At 40.2% G+C, this 25,113-nt stretch overlaps 1 protein-coding gene across 14 annotated transcripts in view; it reads right to left on the reverse strand.

Annotated features, from left to right (window-relative positions):
• Positions 1 to 25,113, reverse strand: part of EYA4 (EYA transcriptional coactivator and phosphatase 4) — a 276,080-nt gene that overhangs the window by 104,517 nt on the left and 146,450 nt on the right. The gene's annotated exons all lie outside the window — the stretch shown is intronic.

Here is a 25,113-nt window from a genome sequence, read left to right on the forward strand (position 1 = left end):
CAGGGCCCACGTCTTTTCCATGTAACATGGCCGCTGCAGACCCGGGACCTAAGGACCACTGATTCACCAACTTCATTTTCACTTATAATAATAAAATCCAGACTGGCACAGGAGTTTTGCAAGATCAAAGTCTGGATGGTGGAAGGTGAACTCTTTATTCACTACTTACAAAGGAACTGAAGTTAATCTCCACAAAAATAACCACACATTTCCATGAGCCCCATCAAACATAAAAAAATAGCCTAAACCACTTGACAGTTAAAACTGAATTTAATCGACACAACCAAGAACATCCTTCCAGTCTTCAGAATACCATGGCTGACATCACATCATAACCAACACTACTGAGTGCCCGTCGTATGCCAGGCACTATCCCTAACACTTTGGGGGTAAGCCCTTTTAACCCTCACAGAAACACGGGAATAGGCACTGCTCTGATCACCTTATATTTGGATGGGGAAACTGAGGCACTAAGAGGTCAGGTAAGTTCTCCAAGGCCTCACAGCTAGCAAGCGGTAAATCTAGGTTTCACATTAAGTCAGTCTGGCTCTAGAATCTATATTCTGAGCCATCATACTGGATAGCAGATTGTCCCTGTAAGAACAACTTTTTAAAAAAAATTTTCTGCTGAGATTCACTCAGTCTTATGTGTATATTCTAGAAACCAAAGGTTTTTGGTTGTTTGTTTGTTTGTTTGTTTGTTTGTTTTACACCCCCACACAAATCATTCAGGAGGACAAGACAGTCCATTTGCAATGTAACCACATAAAGGACTTGCGGGCAAACTTGAGCCCATTAACAAAACCGTACGTGACATCTGCCAAGGAGCCAGATGCTGTCGTCCCCCAGAGGCGGAGTACGTCACCTTGCTCCTCACCCACACCTAGAGGTGGGCATCCGCCAAGAAAAAACAGAAGAGGGATGGTCTGATCGTCACACAAAGGGCCCAAAGGTAAAACGCATGATGTGCTTATTAAGAACTGCAGATAGTTAGCATAACAAACGCTCTTCAGCAAAACCCAACTGCGGCACCAACAATAAAAGAAAGCCTATAAAGGTATGCATTATAGTTCTGCGACGGTTTGCATAATTAAATTAGTTAAAGCTTGCCCTAATCCCCTTTCCATGTTTAGCTCTTAATGTAGGTCAGTTTTTTTTTTTCTTGCCCCTACTTCAAATCCTCCAAAGAATGCTAGAGAAAACCAGGCACCCAAAACAAGCAGCTTTTGATTTCTGGCACTCTACCATTTGGAAAACAGACTTGAATTGCATGATAGATAGTGGTCTAGGAATTCAAGGAATAGGGAGTTTGGTTTCAATAAGAAATACCTTTACAAGGAAGCTGAAAAATGGAAAACAGCAGCAGTGTTTTTCTTTCCTTCTTTTTTTTTTCCAGAGAAAGAAAATCAGTAACAAACATAGGAGCCCTAAATTGAATTTGAATCTACATAGAGTTCACTATTTGATTTACAAATTCCTACTAGGCTCAACTTAATTGAATTCAGGAGACTGAAATCACTGGAGCTGAGAAGATTTATTATTGCATTTTATCCATGGCACAGGGGGTCTTGGGATTACTCAGGAGTCAGGGGAGCTGGCACCCTGTGAACTGCTTCTGTTAAGCGTGCTGTAATGTGACGCCATGGAAGGGGGCAGGGGAGGCAGGCTTGTAGAGCAGGAAAGGAGTGAGCAAGAACAAAAGTCCAGGTGATGTGACAGAGTTTGGGCTTACGGGATCTTTATGGGATCTATTTTTTTTTTCCTACCCCCTGTACTCCCCCTGCAATATCTAGTCCAGTCCTCTCTTAGTTTAAGAAACACTAACAAAGTCCCAACAAGACTAAATATGCAGAATGATCTAAATAAACCTCTTGAGATGAATAGCTTTCTTTCAATTAAAAAATGTCTAAATGCAGTTATCTTGACTGTGTAGGTTGATAACCTGTGGCTGATAACACTGAACAAGCATATGAACAATTAACAGTTAAGAGTTTTCATTAATCCTTTCCCTAACAAAAAAAGTGACAGCAAAGACTTTTTTCTTTCTTTCTAATTCAAAGCTATCGTATCATATATGTGTGTATACACGCGTATATATATGTGTGTGTGTGTATACATATACATACATACACACATATATATACGCGTGTATATATACATACAAACACATGTATATGCATATATATATACATACACACGTGTATATACATACATGGGTGTGTATATATATATACATATACACACCCATGTATATATATATACTGAAATATTATGCCAATAGCTGTATGCAAAATCTACTAAAGAGAAACACACATGATACATGTAAAACTTCAATGTCAAATAAGTGATTTATCTTTCAACTTCCGGAAAAACCAAGGCTATAGATAATGTTATTTCTCCAGGCCACTTGTCTTTGTAATTATAAAGAAGCTTATTAAAATTTTTCTGCATTTCTTCCTAATTTATTCTGTTCAGGAAATTATAAGAGGAGTGAAATAATCATATATTTAATTTTAATTCTGATGGGAAGCTTTCTAGAATTAAAAAAAATCATAGTTGTGTACCTGGAAATTATATATTTTGTTAAAGCATAAAAACAGATTTTACGCAAGTTGTTAACAGCTTTCAATGTGTACAGGCTATGCGGTCTGATGCATCCAGGCTATGCAATCTAACCGATGCATATTGGCTTTCAGCTGAGGACAACAGTGAATTGTGAAGACTAAGGCATTGAACATCCTGAAATCTTAGGACATTTTTAAGGAAGAGAAAATTCACAAAATATACATTGTTTCAAAGGCTTTCCAAAGCTACCAAAACCCTTCTTCCCAGCCTTCTGCTGCTTTCACAGATCCTAGAGTATGAGATACCTGTACGCATGCTCATATTCATGCCATGGCACAGGAATTTGCATGGTGCATTACACCTCTCAGGTGTAGCTAATGCTATGTCTTCCAGGAAGTCCTGACTTCACTCATTCTCTCCTTCTCTGACCAACTAATAGTCATTTCTTTATGACAGTCTATCTTGTGTCACTACTTTCATATGTGTCTTATCTCTCCTCTTTCGGGCAAGAACAGCATCTAACAGATGTGTAATTCTTTACAATACCTAGGACAGAGCCTGCCCCATACTAAGTGCTGAATCACCACCTGTTAAATTAATACTTGGAAACAGTAATGAAGTTTAACCACCTACAATATATATACAAGGCAATACTTGATATAGATACCAACATTAGGTTTCCCTTTAGTCTTTCCTCTGTATCTATGTTGTCTGATACAGTAAGGACTAGCTACATGTGGCTGTTTAAATAGAAATGAACTGAAGTTAAAAACTCACTTGCTCAGTTGCACTCACTAGCCACATTTCAAGCATTCAACAGCCATACTTGACTAGTAGTGACTATACTGGACAGCACGGATTATAGCACATTTCCATCACAGACAGTTATAGCACTACTTAATCAAAGTGATCCTGTTAAAAACAAAGTCAAATTGTTCAATCCTCAGCTCCCAGCCTTCCAATCGCTTTCTAGCTCATTCAGAACAAAGGTAAAACCCCTAAAATGACCTTAAGTAAGCCACTTTCCTCTTCCACCGTATCCCCCATCATATCGCCTTACCCCTCTCTCCCACTCACTGCTCTCCAGCTGAAGACAATGTTTCTAAAGCACAACAAACATACTCTCACCTCAGGACCTTTGCACATGCAGTTCTGTCTGTAACTCTTCTCCCAGATCTCTGCTTGGCCAACCACCTCATTTCCTCTGTCTCATGCCCTAAGGCCTTCCCTAGCCATACAGTACAAGATTATCAAACTCCTGTCCCCACACATTCCTTCTCTTCTTTTCCTGCTTTTTTTTCCATAGTACCTGACACCAATAATACACTCTATTTTATGTATTAATCTTGCTTATTGTTTGCCCCCCTCTACTAGAATGTAAACCCCAAGAGGGAAACTTGAGTCTCTTTTCTACCCTGCTGTACCCCTATCTAAAATAGCGCCTGGCACATTACTCATATTCAATAAATATTTTTGAATTTATGGATGAAGAGTATTTGCAATGTATACATCGATAGGATACACAATTTTGAGGCTGAGTTTTTAGGATTCTTGTGGAAATTAGTCACCTCACTGTGACAAATGCAAGAAGAAATACGTTACTAGGCGGCCTTATCAGATCAATGGTGCTTTCTGTCGCCCAGAAAACCATTATATTCAGTCAGAACCATTTAGATTTTCAGAAGTGTATTCCATCCTGGTTTTTATTGGAGAAAAGAGGCTGCCAAAATGATGCTGACCCATTCACTCCTTCACATATCCACTGGATACTTCATGACACCCACTTCGGATGCCAGCAGACGGCTAAGATAACAACAACGACGACGACGACGACGACGACGACAAAAACCACAGTCCCTACCAACCAAAGTCCAGTTAGGGCGGCAGGGAGTCAGGTAATATTCTAGCATGATGTGTTAAGGCCATGGCAGTGGTGAGGCTAGGGAACACAGGGATGGATAGGAAAGGCACCTTGAATCTATGGCACTGGGAAATGGTTCTCTGGAACGGGTCCTACAAGGCAAGAGTTATCCATAACATAAGAAAGACCAAGAGAGTGTGTTCAAACAGAAAGAATAGCATAACTAAAGGCAACAAAAAACGAGTGAGCAGGTACTATCAGAGAAGAGTTTATATCTATCTATCTATCTACACACATTATATTTATTTATTTATTTAAAAATTTTTTTAACCTTTATTTATTTTTTTTGAGACAGAGAGAGAGAGAGCATGAACGGGGGAGGGTCAGAGAGAGAGGGAGACACAGAATCTGAAACAGGCTCCAGGCTCTGAGCTGTCGGCACAGAGCCCGACGCGGGGCTCGAACTCACAGACCCTGAGATCATGACCTGCGCCGAAGTCAGACGCTCAACCGACTGAGCCACCCAGGCGCCCCGGAGAGCTTTAAAATAGAATGGAATAGTAGATGTCGAATCAAGTGAATAAGGAATCAGGGTTTCCCATTTCTCCTTCCCTCACATGAAGAGCCAAAGGGACCGGAAGCTTGATATAAGCAAACCACTTCGAGGTGCCTGATGAAGGAGGGCCACATGCAACCAGAACTACATCCCAAAAATAAGTGAAAAGTGCTGCCTATTACTTTTAGGCTTATGTTAGCTACTAATTCAATGCATAGCAAATTATTAGTCTCAAGTATTTTATATTAGGAAAAGCCTTAAATATTCAAGCCAACGACTGGAATTGTTTCTTATCACTAGAGGACGGTAGGAGCTGGAAATAATAGATGATTTGTTTCGTTTTATTCAGTGTGACTGGATGCATTTTTATTCTAAAGAATCTACAAAGTATTACATTTATAATATGAAAAAATAGATTTTTCACACTGAAAGAGGAACCACTACATGTGAGACCCATCAAGACTGTGGACTGTGTTTTCAGAAGAAGCACGGTGACCTGGGCAAAGACAGGTCTTCGTGTTTTGCTGGCTAAATGGATGGGAATGAATTAATGGAATATAGTCGCTCACTGCTTCAGGAATTAGGGATCTTAACTGCTACGCTGTCATAACTATGTAACATCAGTTAGAAAAGAGACCATGTGGGGGCGCCTGGGTGGCTTGGTCAGTTAAGCGTCTGACTTCGGCTCAGGTCATGATCTCGCGGTCCGTGAGTTCAAGCCCCGCGTCGGGCTCTGTGCTTGACAGCTCAGAGCCTGGAGCCTGTTTCAGATTCTGTGTCTCCCTCTCTCTCTGCCCCTCCCCTGTTCATGCTCTGTCTCTCTCTGTCTCAAAAATAAATAAACATTAAAAAAAAATTTTAATAAAAAAAATAAAAAAAAAAAAAAGAAAAGAGACCATGTGCTTTATGCTTCCCATCGACTCCATCTTTGTTTTTGGCAACGCTAGCTTTGAATCTGAAAAAGTGGACAAAGGAGGCAGTCCGAGGACATCAAGAGTTCAATTTCCCAAGACACTTTTATTAAGCATACCCGATAGGAGAAGCTCTCTCCCAGTTCTGAAGTATGAGTTATGGACATAGCTTCCTTTCTTTCTAAAACGCAGTCTAAATTATGAAGGTCCAAAAAGCAGACTATAATCACTCAGATTTGGACAGAGATGAGCTCGATCGTGAAAAATACATACGTCTGATATGAGGGAAAAATCCTTGAAGTTAAAATGTCATCTTTCTTAATAAACGCCTTCAACAAATTATCATTTTCATGTGGAACACTGTACCCCTAAATATACATACTACCCTGGGCTTAAATATACCAGTACGAAGTCTTTATTTTCCTGCCTTCGGTTAAAGAGGGCATTTGGAGGAAAACTGAACCAGCATTCGTTTTATAGGACAATGCTCTCTAAAACTCTAGTGCCCAGGCTAAGCCTTTTCGGAGTTACACAAAACCTGTGGAGAATATCAATAAAGGAAGGCAACTAGCTGGATCATAGTTTTCATTCTCCGTCTGGCCGGTTTTAACGTATAAACAAATTAAGATGGTCGGGAAGGATCTTGTGTTATCCTTTTCTGTTTTTAGAGTCCCAGAACCCTGTTTATTATCAGGTGCGTGAAAACCACATCAATTCTTATTTGGCCTAACGGTTTTTTGTTTTTACAGCTTGGCATCTACAATACTAATGCTTCCGCGTAAGCACAACAGTAGCAACACAAACAATAAAAATAGCACTTGATGACGCTAAGTGCTTTGGTTTCACTAATTTAATCCTTGCAACGACTCACGAAGACAGGCACCGTGAGTATCCCCCGGACAGAAGCGATGAAACGGAGGCAGCCGAAGGTTAAAAGAAGGGCCCAGGCGGTGGGGCAAATGCCAAGCGTGGGAATCCCACCCCAGCCTGTGCGTCTCCAGGGCCCAGAGGCTTCACCACTGCAAATGCCATTTCTCAATCACTCAGCATTTATTTGTAGTAGTATTTTCACAATTAACAGTGGGATCGAGTAATTAACAGTTCTACAGCCCATTCTCGTCCTTAATTCTATTGATCCTGTCACTTGCCACCTTCCCTCTTATTTCTGTATAAACATGACATTTTGTTCTATTTTTTTTTTTTTTTAACATTTATTTATTATTGAAAGACAGAGAGAGTCAGAGCGTGAGCAGGGGAGGGGCAGAGGGAGAGGGAGACACAGAATCTGAAGCAGGCTCCAGGCTCTGAGCTGTCAAGCACAGAGCCCGACGCGGGGCTCGAACTCACAAACCGCGAGATCATGACCTGAGCCGAAATCGGACGCTTAACCGACTGAGCCACTGAGGCGCCCCTATTCTATTTTCAAATGGACTCATTCTATGAATCTTTTGGTCTTGAATTCTAACTTAATCCTAATTATTATTGACTGAGCTAATATATAAAGACTGTAGTTAGCAATGGCTCAGGATTGTTACACAAGGGGTTACAATGGAGCACTATCTCCTACTAGTCATGCCCGGACAGCATCTTTCTATTGCATTGCTCCCTGAATCACGAGACCAGACAAAGAGGCAAGCATTTGATTCTTAATTACAGTTAAAAATTCCCATAGTGCTTCATGAAGACAAATCTGTAGTGGCTGGGTGGCTCAGTTGGTTGAGTGTCCGACTTTGGCTCGGGTCATGATCTCACGGTCTGTGGGTTCGAGCCCCGCGTTGGGCTCTGTGCTGACAGCTCAGAGCCTAAAGCCTGCTTCCGACGTGTGTCTCCCTCTCTCTCTGCCCCTCCCCTGCTCGTGCTCTCCCTCTCTCTCAAAAATAAACATTAAAAAAAACATTAAAAAATAAAATATCCACCCCTTTCAAAAAAAAAAAAAAAAACCACAAAGAACAAAAAAGCAAAACAAAACAAGCAAAAAAAAAAAAAAAACCAAAAACAAAAACAAAAAAACCAACCCAAATTTGCAAAGGGAAAAATGGATGAAACCATTTCACTACATTATTTCAATATCTGTGTTGATGCCTAGATAGTCTGAATTTAAGCTTACAGATACTTAACCAGATTCTCACTTTGGAATGTTTTTGTAATGCTGTGTTATTTCATGAATGCTACCTTTTTAGAAATATGAAGGGAATAAAAAGGGCAAGTATTATAGTCAGAGTGCTAATTACTAAATAATGAGCAACAAATTCAATGATAAAGAAACATAAGAGCCTGCCTGCCACTCAACAGCTTAACAGACGTATCGAAGTACTTTTCCCTACTAAGGTATTTTGGAGAAGTTTTAAGAACTGTCATTAGATGTCCTTCTGTGTCATTATGCAATCCACGGAAGGTGTGCATGTTAGGTCCACAAATGTACAATGGTATAGACAAGAAGTGTGTGTGTGTATTGTGTGCAGGTATGTCCATGCACATATGCAATCCCCTCTCCCAAGAATATAATCCCCCTCCCCCCAAGAATCATATGGATAATTTTGAAAAGAATATGTTTGGGGCCACAATCCTGTAACAAAAGCATCAAGTCCTATCACATCCAGTGGCAATGTGCGCAGGTCATTCTGCGGTAGTGGGGAGCCCCCAGCTCTTCCCTCTCCCACCCTTACGTCACTGTGGTTACAGTTCAAAGGTCAGCAAAAGCCATAGTCCTTGCCATTCTCCCCACACACACCGTGGCGCTGCGGCTGCTTGTGTCTGTCCAAATTCTGAGTTTCTGACATTAGAGAGACGCGTGCAAGAAAAGACCCTCAGTCCGAGCCGCTTATTCCTAGGTAGGCTGAGTCCCGGATTCCGCCACATTTCAATCAGGTCAAGTCACAAGTCCCCAGGGCGAGCTGTGCAGACTGGAAAGGTAACGGCCAGCTCCCGTGGAATGTTTACCACGTGTCGACCCCTGAACACAGTACCAGCTAATTTAGTCTTCATGACAATGGAAGAGGAAACCGGTTCTCTGGGGCAAAAGAGGATACGGAATTTAGTTGTTAGTAGGGAAGGGAATGGCATTTGAACTCCGACCATCTAGAGTCTGCTGGCTCTGATGTTATTTTCTAAGAAGAGGGTGTTAGAACCAAGTAGGGGAACTCGAGCCGCGCCCCTCAGTTTAATTCCAAAACCAAACCTGACCCTATGAACCACTGCAAATTCTCTCTTCACTCTTACCCAAAGGGGTTGGAAGCGATTCGAATTTATGCCCGCTGAGTAAGAAAAAGTCTACAATTTAACGTGAAAGGGGCCCATGCACAACGAGGTGGGTTTGGATCCAAATCACAACTTAGAGCATCTCCGAAGTATTTTTAAAATAACACTGCCACGAGGAAAGGGAACAAACAGTACTTTGTACACTATACTATTACCTTTGACTTCACTCTAACAGAGTTTTCAACATGATGTTCAGGGCACCAACTCAGAGTCTATTTTCATGGGTTTTGCTAAATAAAAGCACAGAATGTTTATGCAAGGGGGCTCGCACAGAGTTTTCTAACCAGCATCTGGATCAGTTTATATTTTAGTAAAGATGTTGTTTTGTACACAGTATGTCCTAGGTATGTTTCACTTTTATATGAAACTCTTTTAAATACGATACATAAGCACAAAAAAAAACCCCACTTGGAAATAAATAGGTAAATATGCTGCTATTCTGATGTGCAAATTCAGTAACATAAAAATCAAGCTACGTCAGAGAATAAGGCAAGGAATCCTTATGAAGATTTCAGTATTATGAAATTTGGAAATACTAGTCCTCATTTTTTCAGATCTAACTGCCTAATTATTCCTTCCATGTTTTCCCAGTAATTATATAAAACCTCCTCTTATTTTCTCTTATTTAATTTGTTTATACTCTAGCAGAACTTGATACACTGACATTAAACAATTATCTTCCCATCAAAACTATTTTAGGAAAACTACTCTGGAAATCACACAGGCATGTGCCAATTTATCCATGTAATGTGGAGGAGAAAAATGGTGTTAACATTGGTTTAAGTCAGGAAACTACTTTTAAAACCAGAAAAATACAAAAGTATCATCATTTAATGGGAACTTTGTTTCATGTTACAGCATAGGCTCCTGCCAGAATTCTATGCTATAGAACTACTTATATTTTGATTTTCCACAGAGGTAGTCAAAGTTGACAACATTCTTCTGTGAATCATTAGAGAATATTTTCACTGAAAACATATTCTTGATCTAAAACATAAGTGGCCTCATTTGACTCTTTTTTTTTTTTCTCAACGGCTCTATCAACCTGTTTTTAACTCCCTAACTTTCCCCACCTTTCTGCACCTCGCACCACCATCTTGATCTCGTGAACTAACCAGATAATGAATAATATTGAATTTCTCGTAATAACCGTCTCGTAATAACCGTCTTCTCGAAAGAGGGAGAAAAACATACCCAAGTACGGGTTTAGCCAAAGTAATCTCTTTCTGTCCCCACTGCTTCACTAGAAGTAATTGACACTTGTCCCAAATTACAATTAAAAAAGAATACATTATAACATAAATATGCTTGGTGTGACACCGGAAAGAATTGAACGTGTATAAATTATGCATAGAAAATCCACCAGCAAAGCAAACAGATTCCCTCAGATACTGACCTGGATTTAGCATGACCTGGTGCGGGCACGAGCCGCCCCGAGCTGGCGTTGCTCTGAACAGAACAGCGAAACACTGCAGACCTTGGAAGCACACATTTAGCCAAAAGACACATAACCGTGTAGTTATGTTATGCCTTATAGTTGCTTAACTATCATCCGCGCGCTTTGCGATTCATCTTTAAACAAAGCCAATCCTCCTGCATCATATACCAAGTGCATCAGCTAAAATGACCCGGTGCAGATCTCCTGTTTGTGCACATTTCCTCGGTTGCGGTTGAGGACAAGATTTTACTAAATAGGATTCTGTACTGAAAATTGGCTTTTCTTCTTTTTCAAAGAGGCTGTATCAGAACATTTTTTTAGGGAACTGACCTTTCTCATTCTGTGGTCAATTCACCTCCCCCAATGTCCTCACTTTTAGTGAAATTCTGGACTCTACTGATTTAGAACCTTCCCAAAGTTTTCAAACAAACCTTCTATAGCGTGCATGCAAAGGGAGTAGTTTTAGAACAGAACTTTGAAATAAGAAACACATGTCAGCCTGAGAAGTTCTAACTCGTACTATCAGCCATATCAAAAGAAAGGCCAACTGGGTAAAAGTAGCATGAAGAAAAAAAAGCAGCAGCTGAAAAAAATCAGACTCCCTGAATATGAAGAGGTGGAAACCCGGCTTAATAGGTGCTCAGCTAGAGTTCGACCAACAGATCCGGCTTCAATTTGGATATGAACGTTCACTTTAATGAAGCCTACTGCGCAAAATTTCTGTTCCCATAAGAAAAGGAGTAAGACTATTCATAAAGCAAAAAAGACTCAAAGGACTCCAAGTAAACTGGTCTCAACAACCCCTTCACCCTTACCATACACACAGAATCAATTCACATGGATTGTAAAACCAGTTTGGTCACTCCTGGAATTACAGAGATGGGAAGGAGGCATTCCTTTGCTATTCATCTGATTCTTAACCTGAAGACAAGGCCTACATTTTGCAGTATCCTCTGTTTTTTTCCAACTTTAATTAGCAGCCGCTCAGCTGCTTTCATTAAACGGACCTCAAGGCATGAACCTAGGGGAAAGGACACAGAAAAGTATGCAGCGTGAGAAATCTGGGAGCCCGTCATCTATGCAAGTGAAATAAATCAATCCTAAAGGCGTTCCGGCTCCTGTTCAAAGTACTGGTAAGTGATAGATCAAGAAGAGGATATTGATATTTAAAAGCCAACCGTTTCTAAGATTCTTCAATCATCACTAATTCTCATTGCATGAAAAAGAAAAAGAAAAGCTTTTCCATGAAGTAAAATTCAGTCTTAGGAAAATTCCTGTGCTCTGGTATTAAGAATTGGTTAAACGGAATGCGGTGGATAGACTAAAGACGGAATGGAAAGACTAAAAAGGCGCTGGGCATTTAAGAATTTTGGAAATAATTCTGAAACTGCACATTACCCAACCTCCACCGTCAGGAAAGTTCCTTGAATTCTGGCTGTCGAGTTTATTGACTCTGTCTAAGCAGCATCAACAATCAAATGATGTTACTGGGATACTGACCTTGAGTTGTTTTCCCCAGGTATTGATGGGTTGTGCTTTGCTGCCTACACTCTCACATGGATGCCCTTGTTCCAATGTCAAGTGTCTGTGAGAGCCATTCTGGGGTTAACTTTCAGAGGCTATAGATGAGAGTGCTCTTTCCAGCAGAGCTGAGCAACTTCTTCTGGGCCCTGGGAAGGCTGGCTTCACTAGCACTGTTTTCTAAGCCCTGTGTTTCTCAAACTTCTCTTAGTCTACAAGACATATGAACTTTTAAGATACCCAGTAGCCCCCTCTGACGGTGATCAGACATCCGCCAGGTACCTGGAAACTGTCTGAAAATATGCCAGCGAATCTGGGGTTCTCGCTGCAACTGGGACTGCCACCTAGAGTTGGAAGAAGTCAGGTTAGGACAGTCCTGTGAAGTGTGGAGCAGTCCTGCATAACAAAGAATGGACTCCTCCAAATCTCCCCTGGAGAAATACTGGTGGGTCAGCCACGCTTCCAGCCACGTTGCACACGTACACCTCATGTTTCCTCCACACCATGGTCCCCATCGGTGCTTTTCTTTGTAAGAAAACCTATGATACTTACTACCCCAAGAGCACGTACGTAACGTGTCTGAGAATATGTCAGGTCGGTGTCTGAGCGACAGCAGCCTGTTTTGTGTCCCCCCTCGCTGTCAGACGCCACGGTCCCTTCTAAAGCCAGCATCCTTCACTATGACAGCTGCTACGTGGAGGGAGTGATGCAGCCACCTCGACATTCTTCCAAACCACACTCATCATCCTTTCCCTAGGCAACGAGCATGATATCTCACATCCCCGTTCGTTGGGACTCTGGATATTCCATCAGAAGAACAACAGAAAGTGAGAGCATGGGCAACATAGGGGAGATAAACAAAGGATTATGTCACTTCATTTAATAAGACCGTGTACGTTCTTGAAAAGACAGTATTATTTTGGAGAGGTGTGGAATTGCCGTAAGTGGATCCCGTGGCAGAATGCAACAGTGGAGCTCCCGATTTGAGTTGAGGCTGTAAAAACAGAACATTATTTCCCAGTGACCTTTGGCTTCAAGAAGCATTTTCACATATTGTGCTGCTTTAAGGCTAAAAGTGCAAGGCCCCTCACGAAAGCCATCCTAAGAAAGGAAGGAGAGGAAGACAGAGAGAAAGGGGAAGGAGAGAAGGAGGGAGGGACGGAAAAGGAGAGAGTGATTGTTACGTTTCTACCGCAGAAAGTCTGGTAACGGCGTGATCATTTAATTCGAGTAACTGTAAAACCTATCATGCAAACTGGGATTTTCTTGAAAGCAAAGTATCTCTAACCAGTTCCAGAGGGACACTGGGACAGCAGATGTAAACTGGAACTGTACTTGGCAGGCTAGGATACAGAGTCACCCTACTTGCTCCCGAAAGCTTAGAGGTCTCTCTTAAACCTGACCTTGTTTACAAATGATATTTGAGCCTTATTAATTATTCTGTGGCATACTGTAGTGAGAATAATATAGGTAAAGGCATGAGGAACTTTCCACGCACAAAAAAATGTAATAACTTAGCTGCTCATTCATTCATTCATTCGTATAATAAGTATTTATGGCTTTCCTACTACGTGCAGGTACTATGCTAGGTACCTGAACTGAATTGAAAAAAAAAAAAAATCCCTAAATGATTCAGGCATTGATTTGTCCTTATCAACGTGAAAAAGAAATATTTCTACAAAACTCCAGCTATCAAGAACCTTCAAGAAATGATCATTAGGGTTTAGCCAAGTTGTCCGGGTGGCTGAGATGTGTGTCGTCTTAAGCAACAGCACATCCAAATATAGAAGCTCTTGTATAGAAATAATTCCACCACGTGCTATGATGCTACACGTAATTTAACTTCTCCTGAGAGAATCAAAGCGATCAGAACTAATGAGAATGCTTATACAGTACTAAGGCAAGCAACTTTGAACTTTGAAGATACCCAGTAGCCCCTGCTGACCGTGATCAGACATCTGCTGGGAACTGCTCAAGAACAGAGCTTCTGGTGTCACTGCCACAGCAGCCCACATGACTAGACATTTTGCATGCTTACATTTATGTTTTATTAGTTTTGTTTCTTTTTAATTGTTAGTCTGTTATTTGTCAATATTCCAGTGATAACATACTCCCTAGGACAATACGGCATGATCCCCACTTACAGATGAGAAAATCTGAGGCACAGAGAAATGAAGCAGTTTGCTCAAGGTCAAACACCTGGGATTTGAACTCATCCAGTCTGCCATGTTTGCCCACGCTCGCATGTAAGCAACGCCCACATCTACCTTAATAAGCTATGAACTTGAAGGCTCTGCAATTATGCAAGAGACAAATATGCTCTGAGACAGCATCTGAGAAAAGCGAGCATGTGAGTTTGGGGGAATCAAGTCTATGACACCTAGATATGTCGTCAGGCAAAGATAGTCGTTTCTTTCTCTGTAGTTCGCATATATGCCTGTGCAAGTGAAGGGTGTCAGACGACTCAGTTTGCCAAGTTTACTGAGCCTTGGAAATTAATAATAATGAAAATGAAAGCGTTTTTTATAATGGAGTCTCACATATATTTTTTCCAGTTATTCTTAGGTCGATATTTTCTCATTAGAGATTTAGATTTTTCAGAGCGATAAAGTTGTATTTTAGTGACGTAAACTTGAAGAATAAAAAGGCAGTTTTTTAGTACAGTAAGCATGCCAGAAAGACATCAAGTATCAGGTGATAGAAATTTATAAAACACATGGACAAAGAATCCATTCATCTATTGGCTTATTGCAAAGCAAATCGGCACACTGTAAGTTGCTAAGACAACAGGGATGTGATGATTAACTGTGAGATAATGAGCAGAATCTCCGTGTCTTTATGAATCAAGTTTTTGGAACCTAAGCCCTCATCTCTCTCTACATATGTATATAGCTAAAATCTTAGGAGTATTACTTTTAAAAAATGCTTTCAGACTTTGGAGCTCTGCTGGCGAAGAAGTTTGAAGCCTTCTGATCAGGACACAGCCCTTGTCTTGGCAAGAAGCCTTCTGATCAGGACACAGCCCTTGTCTTGGCAAGATGCGTGTGGTGTGGCAAAAAGAGGTGTTCCCGGCAGGCCATCAAGCCCATCGTGTGGCAGTGATGCATGAGTTGCCTGTCAGAGATTATCATCCATAGGCCAGGAGAAAAAAAAAAATATTTACAACTGATTTATTAAAATTCTTAATAAATATTTTCAAATACAGGAAATAACAGAAATTGCAGCTTTTCTAGAATGTTGCCACTTCAAATTTGAAACTCTGGGCTCACTCCCTTTTAGCCACAAGGCCCTCCCCACTGTTGCTTGGACATACCAGGCAGGGCTCTGCATTGGCTTATCCCCAAGGGAATGCACTCCCCCGGCCCTATTCGTGGTTTACTACCAGTGCTTTTAAGCCTTTGCTTAAATGTTGCCCAATTTAAAATGAGAACCTCTCAGACTCTGTTTTATTCCCTAGTACTTCTCATTTCCTGAAATAATCCTTCATCACGTATGCTCCTGTTCTGTTCACCGAAGTATCTCAAGCACTCAGACCTGTGCCCGACACATAGATGATGCTCGATCAGTAGTAACTTTAAGGGCAAGAATAAGTGTTGCTCTAAGTGAACTACTGAGAAGAAAACTAAGATCTGGTTTCTTGCCGCCTTAGGTTGGCCCAACTTGCAGAGGACCCTCCAAAAATTTCCATTTTCTACTCAGCTGAGTCAAGAACTTTGCACTGAAAATACACCAAGTCCAGGATAACGGTAAGGATTTATGTAGCTCAGGAGCCCCATCAGCCAACACGGCATCCCATCAGCCAACATGGCATATCTCAGAGGCCACCATGGCCCCCAACCATAATGATTTTGATGATCACTCTGGGGCTCCTCGGGTCCTCTGGATAAAAGACACTAAACTAATGCTACTTTATGTGATGTGTTACTCTGACCAAATTAATTCAGAGCAGCTCACGGTCTCCAGAAAGCCTGTTTCATATTATTAACCAGAAAGACTTCAGAAGAACTCCATTTACTGTAAGAGAGGCTGACCAGGAACACAGCCATCCTCTGGAATTCATCACTAATACATGTGGGGAAGTCAAGCGTCTCCTCATCTTCAGAGAATAATGCAAGCTGTCAGGAAGAAGCCAGATCCCTCCCACTGCCACCACGCCTGTTTCAAGCCAAATCTATTATTTCATGCTTTACAATATGTGTATTTTTCTTAAGATAAATAAATAATACATGATGTGGAAATTTGGAAACTGTGTTTAAACCATAGGAAAAAAAAAAAACTTGTATAATGCCATCTAAAAATAACACTATTTGCTCAACGTCTCTCAGGCCTTTTCAGTAAGTCTCATGGCGGGGCACCTGGGTGGCTCAGTTGGTTAAGTGTCCGACTTCGGCTCAGGTCATGATCTCGCGCTTCGTGAGTTCGAGCCCTGAGTCGGGCTCTGTGCTGACAGCTCGGAGCTTGAGCCTGCTTTGGATTCTTTGTCACATTCCCTCTCTGCCCCTCCCCCACTTGTGTTCTGCCTCTCTCTGTCTCTCAAAAATAAATAAGTGTAAAAAAAAAAAAAAAAAAAAAGGTAAGTCCCATGGCTACTAGCCTCCCTGCCTCCAGGCACCTGTGCAATGGCTGCTCCGTCATCACAAGTACAACTGAATCACGTTATTACCTGATCAGCAACCCACCAGTGACCTCCCAATCAATATCTGTAAATTTCAAATTTTGGGGCTCTAAGTTATTGATCACTCAGTGTATTTCTTTGAGTTTGTTTGAGAGTTGGCTTCTTAAAAAAAGTAAGACCAAACCTGTATCCTCATTTTGGCAAATTTTTCTTCAGAAAGATAAATAATTTGAACTGTGGCATGAAGCGCATTCATCAGACAATCATTTAACAACTGGAGGAAATGGAGAAAGCAATTTCCAGTTGCACTGGCATCTGAGAGCAGAAGAGAAGGACTGGGTCCACTAAAATAGCAATTGGTCACCTTGGGGAAGGGGGACAGGAGGGTCAAGAACTACAAGAAGGCTTTTCAGAAAGAGGTGAATGGAGCTCCTCTTACTTTGAAGCTTGGCTGCCACTCAGCTTAAAGCTCTGTCACACAATCTCTTCTTTGCTGACCACAGTTTATAGATGTCCGACCTATGAAATCAAGCTCCAAGTCTCCATCCTAGTGAAAAGGATAACCACTGAGTTATATCTCATGAGGGAGGGAGACAGTGATAAAAGCTGGGTTTTATGAAACTTTAGGACTCAGGGAAGGGGTGCTGGATAAAACAGACCTGGGTAGGGGTGCCTGGGTGGCTCATTGGTTGAATGTCCAACTCTTGATTTTGGCTCAGGCCATGATCCCAAGGTTCATGACATCAAGCCCTGTGTTGGGCTGTGTGCTAACAGCATGGAGCCTTCTTGGGATTCTCTCTCTCCCTGTCTCTCTGCCCCTCTCCCTCCTCACTCTCTCTCTCTCTCAAAATAAATAAACTTTTTTTTTAAGAAAAGGAATGATACCATTCCTTTCCCCAGAAATTTGGAGCTGAGATAAAGAAAAAGAGAGAGAAATTCTAGTCTAGAAATTTTACCTATAGAGGTAAAAATTATATCAGGAGCACTGTAACATGGGCATTTTCCTCCTACTGTGGGACCTTGAGAGAAAATAAGGCCAATCAGCCAATATTCATCAAGACGTAAAGACATCAAGTAGCAAAGAGGCCAGGACCTGGGTGAATAAGAAATGATCAGGAAGGTGGGCCCTACTCTGCTCGCACATCTTACAAAATCCAGCAAACCCTCTAACCCTCTCTTCTCACATTCTCTCAGATTAATATCAAAACCACAAAGTAACAAAAAACAAAATTCCTCCTTTGTGCTTAAACTGCCTCATAGTAGTGGCTACAACCAATGAATCCTAACCAAAAAAGAACAAAAACAAAAAAACCCAAAAAACCTAGGAATCCAAGCTGGCAATAATCTACCTATTTTCCAATCTCATCAACTATTTCCCACATGCATCAATTGGGACTACTCACCACCTATAAAAAATCCCTGTCAGTTTCAGTTTCTAGTCCTTTCCTGTACATCACTGGGCTCTCTTTTCCCCATTTCTTCAAATCTTATCTATTCTTTGACATTCCACCACAGCCCTTAATCTTCCCTGAAACTCTTCATGGGCATTCTGGTCCCCAGTGCTCACTGTCCAAGCTGCATTCTGGTGGCACCATTTTCCTCTAACTCTCTTGTGAAATGAGCTCACCTGTAGAACTACCAAGCAAGTAGTACCCTAAGATGGATGCTTTCAACATCCACACAGTACCCAAAGATCTTGTATTCCTCTAAGAGCCATGTAGGAAACGAGGGCAGGAGAAGGGAAAAAATGAAAATCACAGTATATGTAACTGGTTTATTTTTTCAGGAATGTACTTTCCAAGACCCACGGTAGATCCGTGTGTTCTTATGTTACTTTGCAACTAAAGGAAGAATATGAAATAGGACTAAATGAGTATCTAGCAGATTAGACTAAGGGCAACAGGGCAGCAGGTAACAGGTAATCCCGTTAATCCCTGGCCTCTTACAGACAGCAATTAGGTATGAACACGTATGTCTTCATTTTTACCTCATGCACACAATTCTATTATTAAGATGATCTGTTCATGCTTCTGTGTATATTTTGAATGCCTACTAAATACCGTTTGTCTGACCAATGAACAGGGTAACGTCATGTGGAAAATGTCATCAAGAAGTGCTCATCTGACAGCTTGGCAGAACAGAAAGGCAAGGTCTTTAGGGAAACGAGAGAGCCACATGGAAATGCACTGTATTAATTCAGGGATGAGGTGAGGGCAGCTTGAACTTTCACAGCCGCAGTAGGAAGGGCAGGATAAAGAGATTCCAAACACAGCCGAGGAAAATTAAACACAACTTGATGACCAACAGGACTTGGGAAAGGAAAGAGAGAAAGAGGTCAGAGATTACTCTACAGTCCCGAGGCAGGATACAACTGAGAGAATTATCACAGGAAAGAACCGATCCTGGGGGAGATAGTGTAATCATAATCGTATTTTGTAAGAGCAGTTTGAGATGGCAGAGTGAAATCCCTAATAAAACTGAACTAGGGATTTGTGGCTACCAGAGATGTTCCAGGAGAGATTACTAGCTAGATTTGCATATTCGGAAGTTACTATTCACTAAACAGGTACATACTAACCTGGTACCTGCTAAGCACTGTGCTACATAATGATATAATAGGGAACAGCAAAAAGTAGATGTGACCCTGACCTTGTAGAGCTTATAGTACAGTGAATGAAGCCAACGTTAATCAAATGAGGTGCCCCTGAAGGAGAAGCACATGGGGCCATGCAGCCACACAACGATGGGTCCAGACCACTGGCTCACCGGGGAAGGTCAGAGATCCTACGAAGGATTAGTTGAAATTAAGTAGGGGAGCAAAGCTGGGAGGGGGAGCATAGCACAAATGGGGAAAGAGCGGTCCCAGCCTCTGTGGAAGGACAGTGGCATCTGTGAGCTCAGACCCTTCCACCACGGGAAGCTGGCCTGAAACCAAAGCTAGAAAAAAGCAGTGACCAGAGCATGCTAGGCATGGTGGGCCATGTCAAGAGTCATGAACAAAAATTACATGAGAAAAACATGTAATGAGAAGTAAGCAAAAAGATCATGAACCAGACCTAGGGATCCTAAGACATAAAGCCAAAGCTAAAAAGCACATAAGTGCGTGTGAATGAAGTATCGACAGTGAGGCCCTTCTTCCCTTTACTTGCAGCCTAGCCTTCTCCATTACCTTGTTCAATTTTAAAGACATACTAAGAAACTGTTCTGTGAGTACCAATGTGTAAGGGCCTTTCACATACATTTTTTTACTCTCATTTACTCATTGAATCTTGGAAGGTAATTAATTCTGGAGGGGAAACAAGCAGAACAATGAACAAGTATAGAGCTACACAAGGGTAGAGCTGTACTGGCCAACGAAGGTACATCACCAGGGGTTCCCATGAACTATAGGAAAAGGCTGATCCGAAACCTGTATGATAGGGCACTTAGAAAACAATAATCTAAGTTTTGAGACTGTTCTCTAAATCTTCGATTATCACTAACTGATGTCAGGGATTTAGTGGATACCTTACATGATCATCTGAGGAGACTAGCTCAACGGCTACCGTGACCGAAAGGGTCAAGATATCTCGATACTGAGGATATGACTAACTGCAAAACAGAACACATACTTCATTCTTGTTCAGAATCCCAGCTCTTTCCACCTCTGTAGGAATCTGTCAACACACACCAGAGAAGGCAAACGGACTCAGAAAACCTCCAATAAATGCTGGCCAAAATAATAAAGAAACCACAGAGGCATCCTCATGAGGCTGGGCTTTCAAATGAGGCAGAATGGTTGCACAATTGGAAAGAAAGAGTTTGAGCAACGGTATGACTCTGGTTAACTATGTATCCATGGAGTTCCAGGTTCTTTCTCTCCAAATCCCCAGACCTGTGAACTAAATCACACTATCTCAGCATATCCATCAATCATCTTCAGGGCAAGTATACCTTCTGACCTGAAAGAGGTGGTTGTAGAAGGAATTAATACAAAGTAATTAACTTTGTAGTGTGATTATTAATTTTCTGGGTTCTATAGTCCAAAAGATAGTATTTGCTAGCAACGTAACTAAGTCCATGAAATGGTTACATGAACACGGACTGAATAGCTTAGACTGTGTTACTGAGAGAACCTGTGTATTAGTACGTAATCCTGAGATTTGCAAGTTTGAGAAGAGGCAACCTGGTAGTCATGGATTTTGATGCTTCTTAGAGACACAATATTGGCCTAGATGGGTCTCTGATCTGACACAGTGAAATACAAATGTGTGTTTTCACAAAGGGGCCCTCAGCTTTCACTGTCATGAAAAAAACACAGCATTTAATTTTTTGACATGAAATTCTACGTCAGTAAACATTTCAGGCTTCTGGAAGCATTACAATAATCGTTTTACCAGCAAACAAATATGTACAACGTAATGCCTTAAGTATAACATTGTTAAATCATAATTATTTACACAACATGAATTAGGAGCATTTGTAAAGATTTTCTACATAGACACTGAATAGATCAAATTCCTGAGGCTCATTGAAATATTAGATAGTAAGCTGAGATTCATTCCGGGGCTTCATTCAAAGCTTGAGAGTCATTCTGTCTTTCTGTGATCATTGTCAAGTCAGTAGAGACTAGGGCAAGTCACAGCACACAACGGAGGCTTTGCTGATTTCAGGAAACCCAATTTCCCAGCAAACCAAATTGCTCAACCTTTGAAGGAGGGAAGAGTCCACCCCTCACCATTACCCACTGAATCCTTTCATTTTATTCTTCACATGGAAAACCTAGCATCTTGGCTCACAGTCACCATGAGCACTGTCCATATTTTACTACTCTCCCTTGTATTTCCCTCCTATAATCTGCTGGTGGTAGATACTGTGGCCGGGATGAGAGGAAGCAGTAACAGGAAAAGAATGGATATGTTTCCTAGAAGTCACTTCACACAGCCAATTTCACGAAAATGCTTCATTTCCATTCACTGCATAATTAATAGCAGAAGTAGAAAACAAAATTGCCGGATTTGAGTTTTATTTCCTGTCTACATTCTTGGTCTCTTCCTGGTGAAAATGCTGCATTCATTTTTAGTGACCCAAACAGGAAGAAAGGGAAACCAAATTCCACCAAAGAATGTCACCAAAGAAATCATTCAGGTATCACGGGGACTATTTTAACATACAGGCATATTTGCATACGAGATATCTGCCAGGAACAAAATTAAAGAATGAAATAAATGATTTCCTCACCTCTTATGAGAAAGAACTGAAAGTAGAAAAGTTAACAATACGCGAGACTTACAGAAACTTCTAGCAACTTCACCTGTCCAGAAGTTATTCATTATCGCACAATTAAATCAGATCCATGTATTTTCAGTGAAGACTCAAATGAGGCACAAATCTACACAAATAAATTCACCACCCATACAGGGGGGAAAAAAAAATCAACATAAAAATGGTATTTCGATTTACTTTTTAGGATAGTCTATCTAGTAACAGACAATTTTAGGTTTAGATAAAGTATATGAAAAATACAGATTTTTGTTTTCAATGGTATCCATTTTATGGTTAACATTAGTTTTAGGAACAAAAGCCAATGATACTATTACATGATTAGCAACACAGAGGAAAGCAAAAAAAAAAAAAAAGGAAAAAAAAGAAATGTCCATTTTTCTATGAAGCACATCATATGACTTTCCATACGACATCAAATTCAATATCGCTTTATGAACCTTAGAAAATGCAGTCCCTAATATCTGACTTTTAATATATACATATAATGTTATTTCTAAGATGTTTTTACCTTACCTACATAGGTTGGTAAAGTCTCTTTTTCCCCATCTACCAGTCACATCTGCAGCTCAAACATTTCTTTCCAAAAGAGGAATTAAGGCCAAGCAAGACAAAGAATTTGCTGATACACATATGTCACCCTAAGAATTTTCCTTACAAAGTCTCCACACCCAATTTAATTACTTCCCTACTGTAAAAACACTTTCCATCTACATTTATTCTAATCTTTTCATATCCAAAACCAACACACTATAAAGCTAGCTAAATAAATGAATTATATTAGCTTTACGTTCCAAGTGAGGCAGCACTTTATAAGGCAGCGGGTCTCCAGCTTGCATGCATTTTATGCTGATGCAGTATTTCATTTGGAGCTCAGTTCTTTACTTTAGATTTGTTTACAGTAGAATTATCTAGCCCCAGGCTTTAAATCTCAATCTGCATCAATCAATCTCTCTCTCCTTTCTCTCGGTCTCTCTCTGTTTCTCTGTCTCTTTCTCTCTCTCACACATACACACAGGGGAGGGAGAGACAGAAGGAGAATACAGAAAGGTTTGTGGTTCCTAATAAGCACAAAAGAATGTAGTCATATATGTATACTGCTAAAGCAACACTGCCTAGTGTCTGTAATAAAGACATTTTGGTATGTGTGTGTGTGGGTTTTAATAGGTGATAAAAAGTGAACTTCAGTACATGTATATAATAAATACTATTTTTGGCATTCTTGGATTTGTTGACTATTCAGTAAGTTACTGTAGCCTGTACAGAATGATATTTTACATATTTTTATTCTCTTGGTGTTCCATCACTGCATTAACTAAGTGCCAGTTTTGGTACTCCAATACCTCATACCCATGAATAAATACAGAATTCAAGAATAGTCATGTCTGTATGTTACGGACGTTTCTAGGGTGTGGAAATTGTCTCCTGCACCAGAAGTTAGGAGAGGAGACCAGTCAAGATCAAAATGTGTAGGCAACCTTGAACCAGTAAATGATCCTCAGTCATCTTGAAGGTCCTTTCCATTTTGTGTTTTAGTAAGTAAGGACTGTTTGTTTGATTTTCATGTTAAAAGCTTTCGAGTCATTAGATACTGATTTGCCTAATTTTACCTATTTATATTACAAATTGGGAAACTTTTTAGAAGCAGCTAATTTGTGGCAACCACTTCCTTGTTTCCAGGAAGTACAGATAGCTTTCAATTAATATATATTGTACATTATATTTTATATGCTAATATAATAATTATATTATAAAATAATATATGTAAATAGTGTTTTAAAAATAACCCTTATTTACCTTAAAAACAATATTGTACTTTTAAGGCCTTATAAGCCAGGATTTGACAGATAAAAAAAAAAAAAAAAAAAAAAAGAATGATCTAATTCTGGTTTAAATACACTGAGCTACAAATTCTGTTTTTCCTCTATGTTACTGAAAACAATTGTGAAGAAAATCAGTTTGGTGGCTTTCTGCTTATTTAAAACTTATCTTAGCATAACACGAGGTCCAAAAATCCTGAGTGGACTTATGGGTAAAACATTTTAATATGAAATATTAAGAAGGATGATGATATTGTTTTTTTCCTACTAAGCCTTAAGATCAGCTTTGCAAAAATTATCTAATTACTTAAATAACAAGCCCTAGGTAGGTCACTCAGGAAGGTCAGCAAAATGACTAGAAAGGAAATGCTCACAAGGAGTTGAGTTTGGGCCTTTCTCTCTCTCCATGAGCCCTGGAATTACTCTGCTCTGTAGGAAAAACTGGAATGATTCATCCATTTCTTCAGGCTCCAACAAGGTAAAACTCTTTGGTTATATTTTGATCCCTAATTATAAAGGACAAAGATCAAAATGCCAAAGAACACATGTCAAAAAGTCCTCTATCCTGTTATGTACTCCTGATGGTCCAGAAGAAAAGACCGTTTATAACCATTTTAATATAATAGGTCTAGGGATTAATTATAGGAATATCACACTGCATAAAACAGAGGTGGTGTAACTCAAACTGAAAAGGTACTGTACATAATATATACTGGTTCTCCAAAAAGGATATACGGTGGCCATTAACTTTTTACCTAGATCTGTCCTGCTGTATTAGAGCAATAAAATCACTACTTACATCATGCATTGAAGCAAGTAGGACAAAATAAATGAGACCCATCTCACCATTAAATACAAATTTCTTGACACAATAAGCTAGTTTATATCATCAATATCGTATTCTGGATATGTTTATTATTGTAGTGGTACCTACAATACTTTTCTTTCTCCATTTAAAATTCAAGCCTGGATTTGAAGTGAACACGTGTAGGCCTGAAAACATCTGTTGGGTATCTGAACCAAACACACAGACAATTACACGGTGCTAAATTCCTGTAGGCAATGGTCTGAGCACTTTGTTGCATCATTTCTACAGGCTCCAAATAACCCAAAAGAGAGTGCCAAGTCGATTTTGATTTTTCCAATTTGAGAGCATTCTCAAAATCTAGCAATGTTTTATTGAAAAAAAAAATTGTAGTTCTACTGGTAAACACAGATTTTTTTAAAGCTGTGGAATCTCTGGAAGAATTTCACATGTGAAAATACATTATAAGAAAAGATAAGAAAGAAAAAGGAAGCTGAACTC

The sequence above is a fragment of the Panthera pardus genome, unplaced genomic scaffold (assembly GCF_024362965.1).
Source record: "Panthera pardus isolate Hobbes unplaced genomic scaffold, ASM2436296v1 HiC_scaffold_17, whole genome shotgun sequence".
NCBI classification, from domain to species: Eukaryota; Metazoa; Chordata; class Mammalia; order Carnivora; family Felidae; genus Panthera; species Panthera pardus.